Here is a 22,388-nt window from a genome sequence, read left to right as displayed (position 1 = left end):
AAAATTGGTGGGTTGGGGTTGGGTGTTGGGTTTTTCCTGTCTTTTGTCAGTGAGGTGGGCTCTGCGGTCTTCTTCAAAGGAGGTTGCTGCCCGCCGAACTGTGAGGCGCCAAGATGCACGGTTGGAGGCAAGATCAGCCCACTGGCGGTGGTCATACAACAACAGTGTATTAATGCATCATAATTCACACATTTAAAATTTTACAAATAATTAAAGTTTAAAGATTCATCTCTCGTCGGCAGAGCTAAACAGATAGTGCGTCGTAGCGGGGAGTTGTGCATTTTCTCTGAAATGCGTTCTGTTGAGTTCAATGGAAATGTTTTATATCACTGACCGGGATAAATTTCTGCCATCACAGTTGAATGCGAGTTGGTTTGAAGTTATGGCCATTTATAGCAGGAATTGCTTAAACTTGTTAAAGATATTAAAAGATTGACCACTTTCGAGCCAGTCTAAAAATGCAAGAGAAAGGATAAAGACGAGGGTACTGGGATGGGAAAATTATGGAAGACGATTGTAGTGCATTTGCAGCAGAAGGCAGAAATGTAAAATGGCAGTCTGCCCAGATTAACAATGACAAACCATGTACAATTAGAGGGAAAGTTGCTCAATTTTGGAACCAATGCTCCAGTGGGCTGATATTATCAAAGAAAATAAAAGTCCAAATATAAAGATGACAGTAAAGTTTAATTTTTTTGAAAAAGAATAAAATGGGCATGAACCATAGTTTCCTGCAATTCCACTGATCACAAGAGGCCTGGGAGGAATCGATTCCTGCCCTGGCTCCTTCCATCTTCAGTTGAGCCTTCACCACCTCCAGACATGTCTTTCATATCCTGCCTGTGTCTGATTTTAGCTAAGAGGCCCCATTAATTCTCATCTGTAAAATCACCACACCAAATGCTCTGGTGCCAGCTCATCTGCCTTCCTGACTTTAGTTGATATTTATTGGCTCCCACATCCTTAACTGTCTCACCTAACCAATGCATATATCTTCACCTTCCAAAATACAACTCCGCCCACTTCAACATCTTGTGCATTGTTCCTCCTTCCACGTGCCACTATTAATAATTATTTGTTTGTGCTTTTGGTCCCCAAACCCCATGCTCTGCCGTTCCCTGCCTTTGATGTCAATCTTAGAGCCCAGCCCTTAATCTCACCATTTGGCCACTGCAACATCCCTTTTTTTGCCTTGCACACGTCCGCGCACGTGTACCCTCACACACGCAATGACTAAAACAAGACTGGCCGTCTTATCCTTTTCTTTTCCAGAGATTCCATGTGCTACCTGGCCTTGAGATTTAAATTTCCTTTCCAACAAATACCACAAAATTATAGTCAGGGGCTCGGTTTAATCTTGTTTTTGATCAATTAAGTCAGTCAGATCTCACAAAGGGGGTCAAAGATTCACCATTTAAAAGGGCAGCAGAAATATAGCTCATAACGTACAGGCAAGAACCTTATGGTAAAAGTTAGTCCGCAGTTGGATTATTGTGCAGAGTTTTGTCATCCATTGCAAGAAAGATAGGCCATCCCAACCTCCAAAACTTAATTGCGATATTCAGACAACGCTTACTGAGGCTGAACTCTTTGTCATTATCAAAATATTCACCGACACATCCGAAGTGATGGGACTTGTGGTCAACATCTACGTATGCAAAAGGTAACATGGCCTTCCCAACATCTTCCCCAGTTGTAACATATCCCAAAATCCGTACTCATGCTAAGTGCTTTCTTCACCATCCTGTTTGGCCACTTTCAAGGAACTCTGTACTTGTACCCCAAGTCTCTTGTCCTGGGCCCTCTCGAGGGTCCTACCATTTACTGCGCAAGTTATGGTTTCATCTGCTCACTCTCCCAGTTCATCCACATCCCACGTAGTCTTCTTTACTGTACACTATCCCTCTTTTGGTGTCATCTGCAAACAGCAACTATGCCAACTACTTTATCAACTTCATTAACATTAATAACAAACAATAGTGCACCCAGTACCAATCTGTGTGGCCCACCACTGGTCACAAGACTAATCTGAACAAGAACCTATCACTACCACTTGTACCATCAAGCCAATTCTGCATCCAATTGGCCAGGTCACCCTGGATCCCATGTGATCTGACCTTCTGGATTTGATCATATCCGAGAGATATGGTTTCTCAAGCCCATGGCTATGTAGACTATCCATCGTCAGTCTTTGCCTTTCCAGTTGGATGTGCATCTTGTCTCTTAAAGTCCCCTCCAGTAATTTATCTACTACATGTTAAGCTCACAGATCTATAATTCCCAGGAGCATCATTGTAGCCAGAGAAAGAATGCGCTGACACACTGAAACAACTAGTGAATTTGATTATCAATATCCGTCTGTGTTTAGGTGGCAAACACATTCAAGAATTTCACCATTAACCTTTATTGTTAGAGGTAGGTCTGGGGCCGTACTGTGTTCTTGCACTTGTTTTGCTGATCAAGAATCTACCTCTGCCTTAAAAAAATTCATATACTTTACTTTCACCATGTTTTGAGGAAAAGATTCCTAAATATCTGAGAAGTTTTGCCTGATCTTGGTCTTAAATAAGCAACCCCTAGTTCTAGATCCTCCCACAAGATGAAACATACTCTCTACATCCAGGCTGCCAAGACCTCGTATGTTCAATCAATTCCCTTTCATTTAACCTAGATGGACAACATGGTTGGCATGACAAGTTGGGCTGAAAGGCCTTTCCATTGCTTTAAACTGCAAACTGAACTCGAAGACTGGAGATCAATGCTTTAAACCTGGTAAAGCACTCACAGTTCCCAGTAATCCCTCCATCCTATATGCTTCTGGACATTGCACAGCAGGCAACTCAAGGCACTGGAAAAATACCACCTATGTCATCCACACAAAATCCTCCAAGTCGACAGGAAGGAAAATCAAACCAACATCATTGCCCTCTCCCAGACCTATACCTGCAGCATCGGCTCTCATGCCCAATGCTGGACTCCTGAAACAAAAACACAGAATAGAATTCTGTCAAGAATAGATTCCCACGAAGAACAGAGAGAAAAAAACAAATAAGGATGTGCTCAATATTTCCTTGAAAATAAAATGCAACATTCAGTCTGAGAAATGGTGGCTTATGAAATGGAGGACACAGAGACACCTCATAAATACATCCTTGCGTCATCACAGGCCCTCCTACCCCATCTGTGCAAGTGTTTGATGCTCCTGTTTAGCCTCCAGTCACTTCCAAACCCACAAAAGTAGCCCTCAAGAAGTTATCCACCATTTTGAGGGATGGTCTCAAAATCGAGACAAATTATTCTTCCTAGTATGAACAAAGAGTACATCTTAAAAATTGAGTTTTTAATAGGAGTTAACTGGGGTGGAGTGGAATGTAGGTTTACAAGGCAACAAGTTGGAGAAGTATCCGTAGATGGATGGTGGCTGTTGAATTCTATTGCACAAATTAGGTTCTTTTTATTTTTTTTTGAAAGAACGTCAGAAAGTTAAGTAGGAAGAAATACTGAGCTGTATTGGAAGTCAAGTTTATTGTCATCTGATTGCACAGGGGGCCGTTCATCAGGGGGACATGGAGGTTTCTTTGGCATCATCCTTGCATAGAAGATGTTCAGTCTGTCTGGATGGGAGGCATCATTATCCTTAACTTGCAAGATTGACTTGTGATCGTCGTGATCCCTTTCCACATGCGGCTCGTGTCACGCAGCTGTCTGCGGATCTTATGTGCATACCCCTGCTTTGCCTTCCAGATTGCACGGGAAAGTTCAGCCCTGGCTGATCTTAATGGCGTTGAATGCCCTGTCCTGGAGTCAGCATCACGTGCTCTGAGAAGGGCCTGGATCTCTGCATCCAACCATGGTTTCTAATTGGCCCTGGTTGTGAAACATTTGATCTCCGTGATATCCTCATTGCACTTGCTGAGGTTGTGCGCTTCTCTATCTTTACGTGACCATTGTAGGTGGCCACCTCCCTGAAACAGCTTCAGTCTGTAGTCTCAAAGCAGCCTTGCAATGATGCTATCCCCCCACCCCATCCCCCCTCCCCCCCGGCCACATCTTGATCTCCCGCAACAGACAACTGACCAAGTTTGTTTTCCACGTTTGAAGTGTGCAGGTTTGTATTGGATAGACTTTGTTGCAAAATAGAAGCACAGAATCAAGTGGAAAATATTCATATCCACACTGAAACAAGCCAAGATTCTGCATTTCCTCAGGACATCCATTTATCATTCTTGCCTCATGAGCAAATAAACTGTTTTTGAAACCTGAACCAATAAAGTGTTTGCTTTTTCACAATCATAACACTTCAAAAACTAGAATTACATCTTCAGAGAAATTAAGTAGAGTACCAGAAGTGCTCCTGCGTGTCTTGTAAACTATAATGCTGGCCATTAAGTTAAAAAAAACTGTATTGTTTATTTTAAGTACAATTAATAAATTTGAGTGCAAAATGTAGTCTTCGTTGTATGTACATATTTAGTTTCTAACTTGTTGAGGATTTACACAAATAGAACTGAGACAGCAATAGATTAGATAATTGGTATTGGCATTTTAATGACCCAACATATTAAGATGTGAATGTTCAAAGAAAAATAAGGATTGAAAAACATTCCTTTTTTTCCCAGAATAAGTGAACATATTATCTTATTTTAAAATGATCCTTCAAGTCAGCCATTCAGTCACGTTACATCTATCAACTCAAATAGAAACTAAGGACGGTAATTTATAAGCAACTTTCATCACTATCTTCTTGTCTTACTTCTTTGCATTCTTTTGTGACAGACCTTGAATAATTATGGTAAAGCATGGCTTGCCATGTCAGTCCCATTCTCTAACTTATCATCCAAAAGAACAACATTACCCAACCCAGCAGGAGAGAAAACCTTACATTGTTGTGACAAACCGTCAGTGCGAATCTACAAGAATTTTACAATAATGGCCTTCTGTTTTTGCTTCGCTGTGGGCTGCAGGCTTAAGTCTGAAGACATTGATTTAATCCATTAAGCATCTCCGTCGAGCAACTGATTCAAAGATGAGCAATGAAAGATGTGAGTAAAGCAAACAGTTGTTCGAAATATATTCAATTGTTTAAGAAGCAAATGTGCATACTCCTTTTTACAATTTACTAATAAATGCTTTTAAAATGGAATGCTTCTCTTTTTCTATTTGTCCGCCAAGCACACAAACTGTAACATTGCTTGCGACATTTAAGTTACAAGTATGTGTAGGAATACCAGAAGTTTCTGAAGCAACTGTGCACATCTGCGACTCGACGGGTCTTTCTGGAGAGGCTTGTGACCAAGTGTTGAACCACACATAGAAATCAACGTACATCGAGGAGCAAATTTCTTTTAAAAACATGGCCAATTGTGAGTCAAAGCATTTTACTCAGATGCCAAGCTGAAAGGATACGGAACATCAAAGCCTGCTTTCCTCTTGCTGAACAGACAAGACTCAACTTCAGCTTTGTGGGCTAACAGTCGACTCTAAAAACATGCCTCCATAATTAAGGAAGGGATGAGACAGTGAATGAGAAATAAAGGCCGTGTATATAACATTTAATGCAATTCTTGTAACCCCAAGGCCTCCTTTGGCTGCAGTTCCTCAATGACAAAGTGTGCTGTAATGCTAAACATCCAAAATTAAGCAAAATTAAAGACATTTATATTACAAATAGCAGGTATGTTTCATATAAGATATTAACATGGATGCAAGGAAGGATATCATGTGCCAAAATTAGCAAAAAAATTTTTATAGCTGGCAGCACACCAGCCCCCTCTGCCAAGTCATCCTAATGGAAAATGTAAAATGTACAATTGATGCCATTTCATTAATCATAATTCGGAGTGTCACGTGATCGGAGTGCTTCATGGTAGCTTACAGTAAAAAATGTGCAATAAATAAAATTATTGAAATATTGCAATAACCTCAGGGACACATCAATTACAACATTCAAAACATTGCTTTAAGCCTCAAATATAGTCATCACTGGAATCAATTTATGATCATCTGAAGGCTATAATTGGAGAACTTTGCAGCAAAAATGTAATAGAGGCCATTATTGACAACACTTCTTTAAAATTGTTTCAGATCAAGCACATACCCTGTAATTGAGTTGGAGGAGGTAAAATGATCTTTCAAAGTGACCCAAATTTAAAATATCACTGCTTCACTCAATTTCTTGGATACATTTATCATATGAATATAACATTTAAATCATTTTGAAGGAGCCTTTACGTGTCGGCACTAACCTATAGCATACAGAAGGTTAACCCACAATGCATTGTGTGGGGCCCACCATGCCCTTGCATTAGAGCAGAGGCACCAGAAGTTTTAGCTTTAGGCATTATTGGCAAATCATGCCCAAACTGCGTCCAAACTGCACTCGTTTATGGAAGAGCTTTTTTTTTTAAAAAAAAAGATTCTTGCAAACATCACCTCACACAAGAATTGCCATGTGCCAGGAACAAGTCTCTTTGGTACAGACCGCGGCATTTTCTCTGAGCAACCAGAGGAAGAGAAGCCTGCAAATCCTCCCTGCAGACCTGCATTTTGCTTGAAAGGTTGGAGCGATCCTGAGTTACAAAGGAGAGCCTAGACCTCTGAGCCAAAGTTTAGACTGATGTTAGAAGGGTTTATCATGAGACAATGGGGCTCGGACTTCAACCTGGGGCACAGTAGTTTACATACTGAACTCCAGAAGCAGACCAGAATGTTTCCACCGCCTCTCTCCAGTCAAGATTCAATTTACTGTCATTGTAATATTACATGAAATTGCTTTTGCTTGCTGTAAAGCAGACAGATTTGCCACTGGCAGAAATTGGCTGAAGTGCCTCTGACAGTCAGAGAAATAGAAAGAGAAGCAAAAGAGAGGTCCCCCCCTCCCCCCCAGATTCACCGGGTGTCCGGAGACTCACCTCCAGTGCTCTAGCAGTTACCACAGATTCCAGTCCAAAACTATTGGAGCTCCAGATCCCAACTTTCGATCAGGAACCCTTCAGCACCCCCTCACATTCCCGTTCCGATACCTGGTACCCCTTCGGCTAATTTTGAGCCCGGCATGAGTTTCCCCCCACCCCCGGCAGCAGTCTCCAGCAGCCCACAGCCTCCATAGGCTTCTTGCCTCGAGTCGCCAGCAGCCCGCCGCAAACATGGGTCTTCCAGCCGCAGAGCCCCTCACTGCTCCGCCGCCGTGGTCACCGTCCCATGGGCGTCTCCTCTGGTTCTTCCTCTCAGACAGTGGGGTGGGGGGTGGAGGTGATCTCCCCGTTTTCTGGTGCCCTGCTCCAGTCCTCGGCTTCCCTGAAGCCCCTCTCATGGCTGCCGGCCAGAGGCACCACCACTTGTGGCCGTGGGATTTTAAATGAAATTACTGTTGGCTCCTTTAACAGCCCATTGAAAGCCAGTAACAGAGCTTTCGGCAGTTGACTTGGCGGATGGACCCTGTGGGAACACAGTACCTCCGCTCCTCACCTCTGTGGATCCACACCAGTGGCAGCTCTGCCATTTTCACTGGCCCTCACTGTAAACCCGTAAAGCCTTGCAGCTTTCTTACGGCAAACTTAAAGTCACTTTACTTGAATTTTATTCCCCCTAACATTAATTGCATCAGCAACTGAATAATGTAATTTGGTCTCTCCGTGATGCAAGGGAAATCTCGGAGAAAACTACAATCATTGCCTGACATTTCTTTCACATGCAAAACCAAATCTTTCCTTGACCTCATACTTTTGATGACCTACACCATCCTCAAGGCAAAAATATTGTTTGAATTGAAGAGAATAGAGAGGCATGCAGCAACTCAACTCATGTTTGTATAACACCCCATATAATAAAATTTGCTTTTGACCTGTGTTAAAAGTAATCCAATATCATATTTTATACACGATAATTGTGGTCTTTACTGCAGGGTTTAATATTGTGTATTGTAACCATTTCTTGAATTTGATCACCTCACTGCGCCATTATTTCATTTAACTTTTATTTAAAGATATCTTTATAGTTTGGTTCCTTGCTTGTGAACTAACTATTCTATGTGAACCACATTGAACCAATTTACACATTGTCAATCATATATTTTTTTTTAAATATAGTATAGCGTCATGGAGCTACACAGTGCCGATACAGGCCATTTGATCCAAATTATCTGTGCTAACTAAGTTGCCTACCAGGGCGAGTCGCATTTGCCTGCATTTTCTCAATATCTCTCTAAATCTTCCCTCTTCGTGTATCTATCCAAATGTCTTATCGAATTTTGTAATTGTACCAATCCCTTCTGCTCCCTCTGGCATTTTCTCACCACCTTCTGTGTCAAAAGGCCCCTTTAAATTTTTCCCGCTCGCCTTAAACCTCAGCTCTCTCGTTCAAGTCTATTCTTACGTGTACAGTAGAAGTCCAAAAATCCAACGCCAAGAATCCGGACCACCTGAGAATCCAGACTTTTCAAAAACTCTCAAACTTGTACATTTGTTTTGCGTGCGTATGTGCACAAGGGCCACAGATGCTCAGCGGGAACAGGTGAAAAATAATTGTTTACATTTTTGACAATTGTTGACTTAATTTTTCTTTAAAACTGCTCAATTTGATAAATGAAGTGTGCTCTATTTGCTAATGAGAAAACGATCAACATTTACCTCATTCATCTCTTTTTTAAATTCCTCCTTAAATTTGAATTTTAAAAGTACTGCCCGAGAATACAGAAAATCCAAAAATTCAGACCAACCCAATCCCGATGTGGTCCGGATATTCGGACTTCTACTGTACCAAGATACAATGGTGGAGGTGATTTCAGACTCCATTTCCCTGGGATAAAGGCCATGGGTATGCCTCTTCTGATTGTGTACACCTCTCAGGTTCTCCCTCAGCCTCCAATGCTCCAGGGGAGCTTGTCCGGTCTCTCCTTGTAACTCAATCCATTCACTGCTGATTACACCCTCGTACATCTTTTTTGCACCCTCTTCTGCTGAAGGACATCCTTCATGTCGCGGGACAACTAGAATTGCACACCATATTCCAAATATGCCTTTACGAACATCTTCTGTATCTCAACATCCTAACTCCTGTAATCAATACTCTGGCCAATTGAGGTAAGCGTGTCAAATGTCTTCTTCACCGATATACCTATCTCCACAGGTCTCTCTGATCAAAAAGCTCTCCAAGACCCTATCATTTACTGTACATGTTTGACTTGCCAAAATGGAACACCTTGCACTTAACTGAATTAAATTCCATCAACCATTCCTTGGTCCCTTTCCTAGTTTTTATTTTTTTTTCAAACTTTAAGATTAAAAAAAAATACATAATATAAAAATCAGAAAGAAGAACTACACCCTCAACAGACCCTACAAGGGGAGCATACAAAAAACGTAGTAGAAGAAAACCACATACAGTAACTTTCTCCTTTCTTTCTTTGGCTTGGCTTCACGGACGAAGATTTATGGAGGGGTAAATGTCCACGTCAGCTGCAGGCTCGTTGGTGGCTGACAAACCCATACATTTCAAATAAGGCAACCACATCTTAATAAAGAAATTATAATTATCATACAAATTAGATGTTATTTTTTCCATATAGATGCAAGATCTCAACTCATTATGTCAATGAGCTACATTTACCTCAACATCATCCTTCCATGAAATCGCCACACATTTTGGTGCTACGGCCAATGCAAAATGAATAAAAGCTATCTGAAACTTGTCTAACCTCAAATCATCAAATATGACAGTACAACCCAACAAAAAAATGTTTGGATCTAATAAAAATTTAATCTTAAAACAATTTTTGAAGAAATTCCCTCATTTTTTGCCAAAATGGTTGAACCTTACCACAAAACCAAAGTGAATGTAAAAATGTTCCGACACATGATCGACATCTAAAACATCTAGTTGATCATTTGTAGCCTTCACTGTCCACTATACAAGTATCAATTGCAAGGAGACAAACACACAAATCTCAATTTATGTCAACTGTTTATTTTCTGGTTCAATACACCTCTAATACTTTGCTTCACGAGTAATTCTTCGGAACACTCAAATATTTGCCAGCATCTCTCAATTACTAGTGCAATGACAATAAAAGGTTATCTCATCTTAATATCCTCTGCCTAAACTTTAAGCGAGATTAGGTGATTTTAAAATAGTCATAGGGCAGATGTCAATGAGCAACAGTGTCTTTGCAAACATGGCAACAAGGCTACAGTAGTAGGGAGAAAGGCCTGGAGGTGGGTTTGAGGGTTCAGGATTGAAGTGTGGTGTTGAGGTAGGATTGGAGCTGATGGTATGATTGTTGGCAGGGATGGAAGTGAAGATGAGGACTAGTAATTACTGTGGGAAGTTCAAGAGTGGAAGCTTTGGCTGCGAGGTGGAAAGCCTGGAGGGAATGTTACTCAAAAGGATCTTATCTTGTTTGTGTCACGATCATTGGGCTAAGACCTGTTCAGAGAAATTGCTAAGTTTCATAGCTGTCTTTTCTGTCACGACGATAACTTGTGTCTGCACCAGTGGCCTATGCCCCATAGGGGATTCTCTTCAGCCACTGCGGTGTCCAAATGTGCCTAGCATGCTGCAGAGCCCACCCATTATACATCAGATGCTGGAGAACCCCGTAAATAGTGCAGACTTCACTTTCTGCACAGGAAGCCATACATTTTTACAAATGTTCTATTTATCTCGAAGTTGTATTGCATACCAAACTACACAACCCATTTTCCAAGCTCTGTCAACCCACCAGCGGCCATTTTCCCCATTTTAATCTACTGCTAATGTCATACCGCTTCATGTGTGCTGAATAAAATTCTATTGGAATAGAAGATCGATGTCAGGTATCTATTTGAATTGATCATCAGTTAGATTTTAAGAGATCATCCCTTCCTCTAAAAATTTCAAATGCAGAATGCAACCATTGCTCACTCCAAAGAATGCAAAATGACTTGTGGGTTGAAGTGAAACGCCCAAACTTACAATCATGAACCAAAAAGGAAACACAGAAACAAATACAATTATAATTGTAAGTCTCTTTCTTGAAAACTGATTAAACAAATACACACATTCAAAGATCATTTCAAACTGTTTTCCAACATGTGGAGTTTTAACACAATCAAGAATCCGATGACATTTACCATGTGTGTGTTAAATTCAGAAATTAAATTGGCACTCCACATACAGAGAGCAGGAGAGGTTTCTCTTTAAAAGATTATTTGAAAAAGTAGGGCAAAGGGTAGAGAGATGAAATGGGGTTTGATTGTATCTGATACTTGGCACAAACTGAAACAGCTTAGTTCTGCACGCAAGCTTCAAAAATAATATCTCAATGCATTCACATTCAGCACAAATCTTCCTGTAGGATCATGATACCCTCCAGGTCAGGTAAGCTAGCTTTGCATTATGTCAACTGGATAGCTTCCCTTCAGGGTATTTATGCAATGGTGGAAATTGAGAGCAATTTGGATGATAGCTAGTGAAGAGGATTCTTTGAGTGTAATTTTGGGCGAGGTGGTGGTTTGAGTCGTCTGTATTCAAGTGATTATTTTGGCGATAGAATATGCACATCACTCTCAAGTGCCCATAGCATAAAAAAAAGTACAGAGAAAAAAATTCAAAACAAAGAACCAAATTTATTTTTCATTAGAAAAGGATGCAGAAAGCTATAGTGTAAATGTACAGTAGTTTAGAAATTCTCACACATTTCCAATAATCAATGTTAATAGTCTCAACTTGCAGAACTCTCTCAGCCTGTGGCTTTTGGTTCATGAACCGATTTCCATTCTTAATAATGGACTTCACTCTAATAAACAGTTTGCCAGTGGAGTCTGCTTCACTTCTGGAGACAGTTCCAACGACTTACTTAGATAAAGAAATCCTATAGGGACCATCATATGCATTTTCCTTTTGTCCTGCATTCAGTGGACATTTGTGGAGATTCACCATATGTTTCTTCTTTCAAAATTCTATGTTGCATTTTGCGACATTTGATCGCTCTTTGAATCAGCTGTTTGTTTTCAAAGTCAAGGCGGCACTTCCCAACTCCCTTCAAAAGTTACCTGCTACTTGGAGCATGCTTTTATCTTGGTAACATGATCATTTTCACTGTTGCAATAATGCAAAATGCAGCTCCATTTTCTCTATTTTTTTTTGAGAAAGTGCTCTCCATTTTCCAGTTAATATTATTTCATATTTCCCCCCATGGCATTAGTCCTATGAAAGGAGTTTCTACAGAGATTATTTCATGGAAATATTTTCTCAATTATAGAATTTTGTTATCAGAATTAGAAGCATTTGATTATTGACTCTGCGGGTTCTATATTTCAATGCAAGGTGGTTATATCCAACTGGTCACCAAAGGTATATTTTATGGATTTTGGGTTGCTGATCACAAAAATCACCGTAACATTTTCCTATCATGTACCTTTTTTTAAAAAAAAGATACAACTTATTTTTGTGACTTCCTGTCAGATTTTAAGTCTACTTCAAGCATCCTAAACCATGATGAGCTCCATGTCATTTGATTTTTTTTTTCCCTGCATTCACACGCAGACTTCTCCCCTGCTGATCTTGTCAGTCATGAACATGGTGAAAGGTTTCACCAGGATATTGCGACCATCAAAAAGTGGTATCAGGGCAATTGGAATCCATCAATACTGGCCACTGACATGAGAGGCACCAGATGCTGAGTACAATTGAAAATCAGTAGCAAAGCATTTTTAGGAGAATTGAACTAACGAAATGTGTCATCATCAATTACGCGATTAGACCTGCTAAATTCAATAAATGTCTTCAACTTCCTACATAATACAGAAAATCAGAAATTATCTTTGTGTTCAGATAGACAACAGACTTGCCAAGGCAAATAGCGCCTTTGGAAGACTACACAAAAGAGTCTGGAAAAACAACCAACTGAAAACCCTCACAAAGATAAGCGTATACAGAGCCGTTGTCATACCCACACTCCTGTTCGGCTCCACATCATGGGTCCTCTACCGGCATCACCTACGGCTCCTAGAACGCTTCCACCGGCATTGTCTCCGCTCCATCCTCAACATTCATTGGAGCGCTTTCATCCCTAACGTCGAAGTACTCGAGATGGCAGAGGCCGACAGCATCGAGTCCACGCTGCTGAAGATCCAGCTGCGCTGGGTGGGTCACGTCTCCAGAATGGAGGACCATCGCCTTCCCAAGATCGTGTTATATGGCGAGCTCTCCACTGGCCACCGTGACAGAGGTGCACCAAAGAAAAGGTACAAGGACTGCCTAAAGAAATCTCTTGGTGCCTGCCACATTGACCACCGCCAGTGGGCTGATATCGCCTCAAACCGAGCATCTTGGCGCCTCACAGTTTGGCGGGCAGCAACCTCCTTTGAAGAAGATCGCAGAGCCCACCTCACTGACAAAAGGCAAAGGAGGAAAAACCCAACACCCAACCCCAACCAACCAATTTTCCCCTGCAACCGCTGCAACCGTGTCTGCCTGTCCTGCATCGGACTTGTCAGCCACCAAAGAGCCTGCAGCTGACATGAACATTTACCCCCTCCGTAAATCTTCATCCGCGAAGCCTAGCCAAAGAAAGAAAGTTATCTAACATAATCCCCAATATATTTTTCAGAGAGCAAACCTCTTGAAAAAACTTGGTGTCTTATTGACATTTGTAACATTCTAAGTTTAAGTATTGCAAAGCTCGTGCTTGATTTTTATTGATACAATAGGAGTTCATCAAAGTTCCCTCCCCAACTACAAGGAAGAGTCCTGCTTCATTAAATAATACAAGGATATTTTGTGCTGCATTAGTCACAGATAAGGACTGCAATCTTGATTTATCATCTTTCATCACAATTGCTCCATAGTAGACACAATATCGTTGGCTCTCCACTCAGCTCTGGATCACCTTGAAAACAGAAACTCACACATACGTCTGCTCTTCTTCAACTACGGCTCAGCCTTCAACACCATTACTCCCTCAGTGCTGGTCAAGAAGCTACAAACTCTAGGCCTCTGCATTCCACTCTGTAACTGGATTTGTGACCTCCTCATCGGAAGACCACAATCAGTACGAATTGGAAACAATGCCTCGTCCTCACTGATTATCAACACAGGTGTACCCCAAGGATGCATGCTTAGCCATCTGCTCTACTCATTATACGCCTATGACCAATGCCATCTACAAATTTGCCGATGACACCACAGTTGTCGGCAGAATCACAAATGGCAATAAAGAAACGTACGGGAGGGAGACAGATCAGCTCGCTGAATGGTGCCATGCCAATAACCTTGTGCTCAATGTTAACAAAACCAAGGAGATGATTGTGGGCTTCAGGAGAAAGTAAAGGGAACACAACCCAGTCCTCATCGAGGGCTCAGTAGTGGAGAGGGTCAAGGACTTCAAATTCCTGGGAGTCAACATCTCCGAGGATCTGTCCTGGAGCCTCCATGTTGATGCCAGCATGAAGAAGGCCCGTCAGCGGCTGTACCTTGTGAGATGCTTGAGGAGATTCGATACATCACCAAAGACTCTCTGCAGGTGCCATTCTAGCTGGTTGCAACACTGCCTGATATGGAGGTGGCAACTCTCAGGACAAGAATAAACTCCAGAGGGTTGGTAACTTGGCCTGCGACATCACGGGCACCAGACTTCACTCCATCGAGGACATGTACAAGAGGTGGTCTTTTAAAAAGTAGCCTCTATCCTCTATCACTCTGCTACCATCGGGAAAAGGTACAGGAGTCTAAAGATGAGCACTCAGCGGCACAAGGATAGCTTCTTCCCAGCTGCCATCAGATTCCTGAATGATCAATGAACCCAAAACTTACCTTTCTTTCACTATTAAGTTAATTTATTGTTGTAAGATGGTTTATAGAAGTGTTTGCGCTGTGATACTACGCAAAGTATCGAATTCCGTGACATGTCAATAAATTCTGATTCTGATAATGGACCAATATTGTGGTCTCAGTTGTTAGCCAGTTAATATTTTCTATATAAAAATTATTTTTCAACTGTTATAGGAATCTCCCTCCACAAATTTGAAGCCATTTCCAACTTGATGCTTTTGTGTAAATCAGGTCCATAAGATTTTCAAGAAATACACGAATAGAGAAGTAACACACAAGTTTTCAGAATGTTGCAATTTACATCGTGTAGCTCAAGGTGCTATGTAATTTCAAAATTCTGCATCTTAAGCGACGTAAACTCAGAGAATACAACGTTGTTGTCAACTAAAGTACATTGAATGAAACAAAGCTTCAGGATACATTTTGGAAATCAAAAATACTGAAACAAAGATTGATACAAGTAAAGAATGATGCCAGTTCTCAAGTGCCTGGAATCAAACCAAATGCTGAAGAATGACTGAAAGTGAACAAGGGCATGGGAATGAGATGATATAGGAGGGGAGGCAATGTAATGGGTTTGGAAGCCATTGAAAAGTGTTGGCTATCCTGCATGGCCAGGCATCACAGGGGAGAATGGGAGGTAGGGTGTGGTCAGGTATCATGGCAATCAGGTGATGCAAAAGATTCAGATATCATGGGTTCAGAATCAGAAATCGTGAATGATTAGGTTTCATGAGGTCAGATACCCCCTTTAAACATACAACACCAAGTTTGAGAAGTGCTGGATTCCTCAGAAGCCGAGCAAATTTGCCCCATCACCTGCATACCTTAACAACTTCGACAAGGGCACTTCATGGTTCGGGAACTGCTCTGTCCAAGGGTCGTGGGCGCAGCTCAGTCCACCTACAGTTCCCACTGCCTTGGAAAAGCAGCCAACATAATTACAGGACTCATGCCACCCCAGCAGCATTCTGTTCACTCCACTCCTATCAGGAAGATAACCCACCACCGGATTGAAGGACAGTTTCCTTTCTGCTGCTATCACATTCCTGAACGAACCCGACCAGCATTGCCTTTGCTCTGTCCCAGCTATTGTCTCTGTGGCACTACTCTTCTGTATTGTGTTGCTTGCTGTACCATGTATGGGATATCTGGATTAACTGCTCAGAAATAAACTTTATCACTGCATCTTGACAATAAGATCAAAACTATTTTATATTAATTCCTTTGTATCTCCGTTTTATCAAGTTCAGCCCCTAAATTTTTAATCCTTGATAAATTTTCAATGAGAAATTTTAAAAGAAGAATTTCTTCAGCTAGAGATGGTAAAACTCTGGAATTTGCTGCCACAGGCAGCTATGGAGGCCAGGTCATTGGGTGTATTTAAGTCAGAGATTGATAGGTATCTGAATAGTCAGGGTTGTAGCGAGAAGACAGGGGAATTAGGCTGAGTGGGAGAATGGATCTGCTCATGATGGAATGGCAATATGGCAAATAGCCTACTTCTGATCCTTTATCTTGTGCCCTAATGTGCATATCGATTATCTGATCTGTCCTCTCTGAATACATAATGGGCATGAACATTGAACATCTTTCCCAGATGGCGGAAGTCCCAGTGTCAATGTGCACTGCACAGGAACCCATGTTTGAAACACACTGAGCCCTGAGTGTCCGATCAATGACACCAGACACTTTGGTTTCCAAACTCATGAATGTTTCAAATGATTTTTCCCTTCCTTTACGAGGCTGTTATGCCTTTGGTTCAAGTTAGCTCGACTGCCAAGTAAAATTCCACTGGAGACCTGGAGAGTCTTTCAGAAGTATTTGCATTGAAAAAAAATGAAAAAAAAACCCCAAAGCAATTAAAAAACATTATTTTTCAGGATAAGATAATCAGATTTTTTTTTTTAGTTAGTTTTCTTTTTTTCCCAATATAGTAGGTTGGGTCCGTGTGTGGGTCCGTGTGTGGGTCCGTGTGTGGGTCCGTGTGTGGGTCCGTGTGTGGGTCCGTGTGTGGGTCCGTGTGTGGGTCCGTGTGTGGGTCCGTGTGTGGGTCCGTGTGTGGGTCCGTGTGTGGGTCCGTGTGTGGGTCCGTGTGTGGGTCCGTGTGTGGGTCCGTGTGTGGGTCCGTGTGTGGGTCCGTGTGTGGGTCCGTGTGTGGGTCCGTGTGTGGGTCCGTGTGTGGGTCCGTGTGTGGGTCCGTGTGTGGGTCCGTGTGTGGGTCCGTGTGTGGGTCCGTGTGTGGGTCCGTGTGTGGGTCCGTGTGTGGGTCCGTGTGTGGGTCCGTGTGTGGGTCCGTGTGTGGGTCCGTGTGTGGGTCCGTGTGTGGGTCCGTGTGTGGGTCCGTGTGTGGGTCCGTGTGTGGGTCCGTGTGTGGGTCCGTGTGTGGGTCCGTGTGTGGGTCCGTGTGTGGGTCCGTGTGTGGGTCCGTGTGTGGGTCCGTGTGTGGGTCCGTGTGTGGGTCCGTGTGTGGGTCCGTGTGTGGGTCCGTGTGTGGGTCCGTGTGTGGGTCCGTGTGTGGGTCCGTGTGTGGGTCCGTGTGTGGGTCCGTGTGTGGGTCCGTGTGTGGGTCCGTGTGTGGGTCCGTGTGTGGGTCCGTGTGTGGGTCCGTGTGTGGGTCCGTGTGTGGGTCCGTGTGTGGGTCCGTGTGTGGGTCCGTGTGTGGGTCCGTGTGTGGGTCCGTGTGTGGGTCCGTGTGTGGGTCCGTGTGTGGGTCCGTGTGTGGGTCCGTGTGTGGGTCCGTGTGTGGGTCCGTGTGTGGGTCCGTGTGTGGGTCCGTGTGTGCAGTGGAGGGGGACTGAATTTATACTGTTTAAAGTTTTATCTTGATATACATTGGGTGATATTGTATTTTCAGTTTTGTTCCCCTTTTCTTCATTGTACTGTATTTATTCTAAAAAAGATTGAAAAAAGTCTCAAAAGGCCATTAAAAATTTTATATACCAACGGTGGAAAAAGAAACTTTAAGGCAGATTACCGACCGATTGTTACCTCTGTTCAGGAAGAAAGGAGGAGGGACAAAGAAGTCAGAGCTCAATTACCTCACTCAAGATAATAGTAAAGCAGAAGAAAAGCTTTCTGGAGATGAAAAGTTGACAGCATTTCCAATAATTACCATACCAATCACTTGCAATTAGCAGTTTCCTTAAAGAGTTAAGATTAATGTTTTACCTGCAAATCATTTTGATGCCCCTACATCCCCAACCTTAAATAAATGTTTCCTTTCGCAGGATCTTGAAAATGATTTAAGCATCAAACAACACATCATTTAGAAGCCGATATGCAAAAAATAATTCTGGAATTGTAAACCCAGAAAACCACTTAACCCATCAGGAGAGCAGACTGTCACAACGGAAAAAAAAAATCAAAATCTGATAACTCGATTAAAATGCAAGCAGGTCAGATGTTCAGTAATTTCAGTGATCTTTTGAAAGGGTTTTTACTCAGGATATAAATAAAACCAAGGTGTCTGCGTCAAGAATAAATCCAAGCAGAATGAACGTTGCCGCCTTAGAAATTGTTGCTGGATTTGTCTAGATGACAAGATTAGCAATTAGTTGCATCAGTGAATTTCTGTGAGCTAAGCACATTCTGTTATTGATTAACAATCCAGCCTCCAAGTTTCTTTGGCATGCATTATCATCTCAAGTATCCGGCAGTTTCCTTCAAACAGAGTACATGATTAAAAGTGGAAAGCAGCAAATGCATAAGATGCAGTAGGAGTTCGTGTGGTTTTCATACCACTGTTTAAGTGTCCAAGGTTTCTGTGGTAAACGTAAAAGCCTAAAGCACTCATAATAACATCTTAAACTGTTTAAAAGCTAATGTGACTTGCATGCAATCTGAAATATCTAAAATATTAGAACCTATAGGGAATGGAAAAAGACAGAATTGTCTTTAAAGGAACAACATTTTTCCACCAAAATATTTCACCGCCACAGGGAAACCTGTAGAATTAAGTTTCAAAGATAAAACATTACCAGTGGACATTTTAAAGTGCTTTTAAGATTCTTAGTATAACGTGCAGCTGTGCACTCATTATTAATCCATTCACTGGCAATAGAATCTATAATTATAACATAGCATTTGGAGCAGCCTTGCAGTCTCAGCTGTAAAACAAGCTCAATTCCATTTAAACCAAATTCTCTTCAAGTTAACCTTACAATGGGCCTTATGATTGTACTTCAGCAATAAAATATTGGGTCCTAAGGTTGTTCCTTTGTGTGGACCACATGTGAAACAGATATTAATCAAGGATATGCTAATATAGGAGTTTAAAAAGCTAGGGAGTAGATGAAGCCAGAACTACTGAAGCAGGAGTAATAATAGAGATCATGAGAGTGATTAACCAACACTGATGTTGTATTCCATTAAATATTTAGATTGGCATAGCACAGCTAAACAAAAAAAAACTGCTGAAAGTGAAAATTCATTCAAGAAATAATTTCCCTGAAACTCCATTCTTGAGCATCCAGAATGTATTAAATATATAAAAATAGTAATTGCTCCACGATGGTTTGGATATCAGTGGAACTAATTATCTGCAATTAAAGAAAGCACTGAACTGGATTCTGTTACAGCATCCAAATGAATTTATTCCTCATTTTTAACAATGGGCCCTTTATAGCAAGTAATTAAAATGCTGTACACAGCAGATCTTCATTTGAGCGCAACTTTGAAAAAGGAAGTGAGTAATTGGTAGAAAAAACTCAACCACAAAATTAAATTAGGGATAATTTAAACAAAATTCTTTTCACTTTACCAAGTTTAAATGCATTTACAAATTACAGCTTATGAAATGTGTAAACAACTTCAATCAGATGAAAGCCTGCTGTGTTGATGAAAATGTGCCAAACATGCATATCTGAAATGATTTAACTGCTGATTGCTTTTGGAATAAAATCAAACAGGGTGTTTACCTTGTGCTTAGGTTGTGTGCGGCTGCACCGCTAATGACTTTCTGAGAAAGTATTTCCGACAAGCATTTCTGTTTTTCAACACAGCTGGCCAGCAACGGCAGAGAACTGCATGTGTTTTGGTTGAAGTGGATAGCCGTCACCTTTGTGGCAGGGAATGAAATGTTTTGTCTTTTTACTTTGAGGACTGAAGCATTACCTTCAGGCAGATTTAAAAGGCACCTTCTTTCATTCCTTTTCATCACTTATGTACTGCAGCGACAACAAAAAATGTGTCCATTGAGGTCTGTTGCACAGCTCATTGTCCCAAAAGATGTTTGCCTTCAATCACATAAAATCTTCCAGTCTTCTAGTTCACGACCAATCAGAGGTGACTTGCTCAAGATACTTCAGGGAAGAAATTTAAGTTACGTCCATCTGTTTTCTGCCATGACGACAATTTTCAACGTTACATTCTAATCTGTATTTTAAGTTATACACTGGTTAGCACGACGGTGTATGTGTCGGTGTGGATTAAACACAAGTTTGATATGAATTTCTATGGATGGCCAGATTTTGAGCAGACACTCCAAATTGATGAACTCAGATTCACTTACCTGGATATTCCCCATAATTCCCCCATTCTTCAATATTAAATCTGTCCCTAATAGATTCAATGAAGCAATCTCTGCTGTTTCCCTGCACCTACAATGTCACAGATTCACCACTCTCTGGGAGAAGCAGTTCCTTCTCATCTGCCTTAAATCTACATCCCTGAATCTTGAGGCTTTTGTCCCCTAGTTCTAAAGTCACTAGCCAGTGGAAAAAGCTCCCTGCTTATATCTTACCTATGACTTGCCCAATTTTACATATTTCAATAAGAATCCCCTCATCCTTCTGAAGTCCACTGAGTGCAGTACCAATCTCTCCTCAAGCTAACCCCTTGGTTTCCAGAATCAGTCTGGTGAAACTCCTCTCCATTGGCTCTCAAGCTTTCTCAGGTTAGGAGACTAGAACTACACACAGTACTCCAGAGATAGTTTTATCAGTACCCTATTCATTTGTAGCTCTTAAATTCAATCCTTCCAGCAATGAAGGCCAACATCCAATTTGCCTTCTTGATTACTGACTGCACCTGGAAATTACTCCTTGCTTTCTGTCTGATAACCAATTTGCATTCAAGGTCATTATATAACCTCCAGCTGGGCTCCAGTGTTGTTGACTAATGGCAAATGTGGGATCTTACCTGAACTCCAAAATATGATAAATCCACTGGTTCTCCTTTATCCATTGTACTCATAGTTGAAGTTTTCTGGGGGTTTTTTTTTGGCTTTATTTTAGAGAATATTAATATTTCAACCATTATTTGCGATTTAAACAAATTTATGATTTTACATGTATCGGTAATTATTTACATTACTTCAGCAGTCTGTGAAGCTGCTTGCAGCCCACTGTGTGTCATGGAAAAGTTATAGTAATGGGGTCTCCAACTCATTGGTGGCACAAGGCTGAAGAAGTTTGGAATGGATGTAGAGTTAAAAACAATTGGAAAATTGGAGGCAGATCCCGGGCCCAGTGCTATGCAGTCTAATATCTAATCCAGTGGTTCTCAACCTTTTTCTTTCCACTTATATACCACTTTAAGTATTCGCTGTGCTGAAGGTGCTCTGTGATTAGTAAGGTGGTTTTAATCATCCCTAATTGACTCGTTTTGTGCACGGTTTCATCACTCCAAAGGAAATGGGCCAATGACAATTTTTATCAGGCAAAACATTTCAGTAACAATTGGGTCGAGAGCAGTGATTCTCCACCTTCCCTTCCCACTCACATCCCACTTTAAACAATCCCTTACTAATCACAGAGCACCAGTGGCATAGGGATTACTTAAAGTGGAAAGAAAAAGATTGAAAAACCACTGATCTAATCAATATCATCTATATGCCAGCTGTATTTCTTCCAATATACCAATTACTTTAAAGGTCCTCCATTGGCCGCTAATCACTTTCAAAGCTTCTGAGATGAAAAATCTACATAAATACAACCTTGTGGCAACAAAACCTTGAGTCATTTTACTTGAATTATTCTCCCCCCACCCCGTTCTGTCCCCTACAGAGCTTCCAAATGGCCACTTTCACTTTCAACACGACCTACTCTTATTACAGCCAGTCTGGTGAAATAAACAATCCAAATCAAAACAAGGCCTTCCAATAGTAAAGCACCTCCAAAAGTAAAGGCCAGTTTACACGGAACCCTAGTGATAATTTCAAATGGAATTTACCTAATCTGGTTGTTCTACAGTACTTATCCAAGAGGCCGCCATAAATAGGAATGCTGGCTTATGATCAGGTAGGAGAGGAGGGACATTGCCATGGTAACAACATACAATTGTACTAAAGGCTCCAGCTGCTTACATGAGCTGCATCACGATTGGTCCATAAAGTCCAGGTATATTATGGTGATTCATTGCCAACTTGGAGAATGGCAGAATGCTAAGTTTCTGTCAACAATCTAGAAATATCTTGCAGGACTCTGTGACTTCAAGGTCCTTCTATACTGTGCAAAGTTAGCTTGTACATTGTATAGACCAGCCATTCTCAAACCTCTGGCCCCCTTAGGAGTCAGCTCAAAGTTTATGGGCCCCCTTCCCTGTGAGGTAGTCAAGCTTAGTTGGATTTTTCTATTCTT

At 41.5% G+C, this 22,388-nt stretch overlaps 1 long non-coding RNA gene across 2 annotated transcripts in view; it reads right to left on the bottom strand.

Moving 5' to 3' along the window:
- LOC138762856 (uncharacterized) overlaps window positions 1–22,055 on the bottom strand; it is a 40,451-nt gene extending 18,396 nt beyond the window's left edge. For both annotated transcript variants that reach the window (XR_011357210.1, XR_011357211.1), the window contains exons 1-2: window positions 21,982–22,055; window positions 19,728–20,184 (exon numbers count right to left, since the gene is read on the bottom strand). This is a non-coding gene — a long non-coding RNA (uncharacterized lncRNA). The remainder of the gene's footprint in view (window positions 1–19,727; window positions 20,185–21,981) is intronic.
- Between the last annotated feature and the right edge of the window lie 333 nt (window positions 22,056–22,388).

The sequence above is a fragment of the Narcine bancroftii genome, chromosome 5 (assembly GCF_036971445.1).
Source record: "Narcine bancroftii isolate sNarBan1 chromosome 5, sNarBan1.hap1, whole genome shotgun sequence".
NCBI lineage: Eukaryota > Metazoa > Chordata > Chondrichthyes > Torpediniformes > Narcinidae > Narcine > Narcine bancroftii.
Note: the sequence above shows the minus strand (reverse complement) of the source record. Positions and strands in the feature narration are given on the sequence as shown.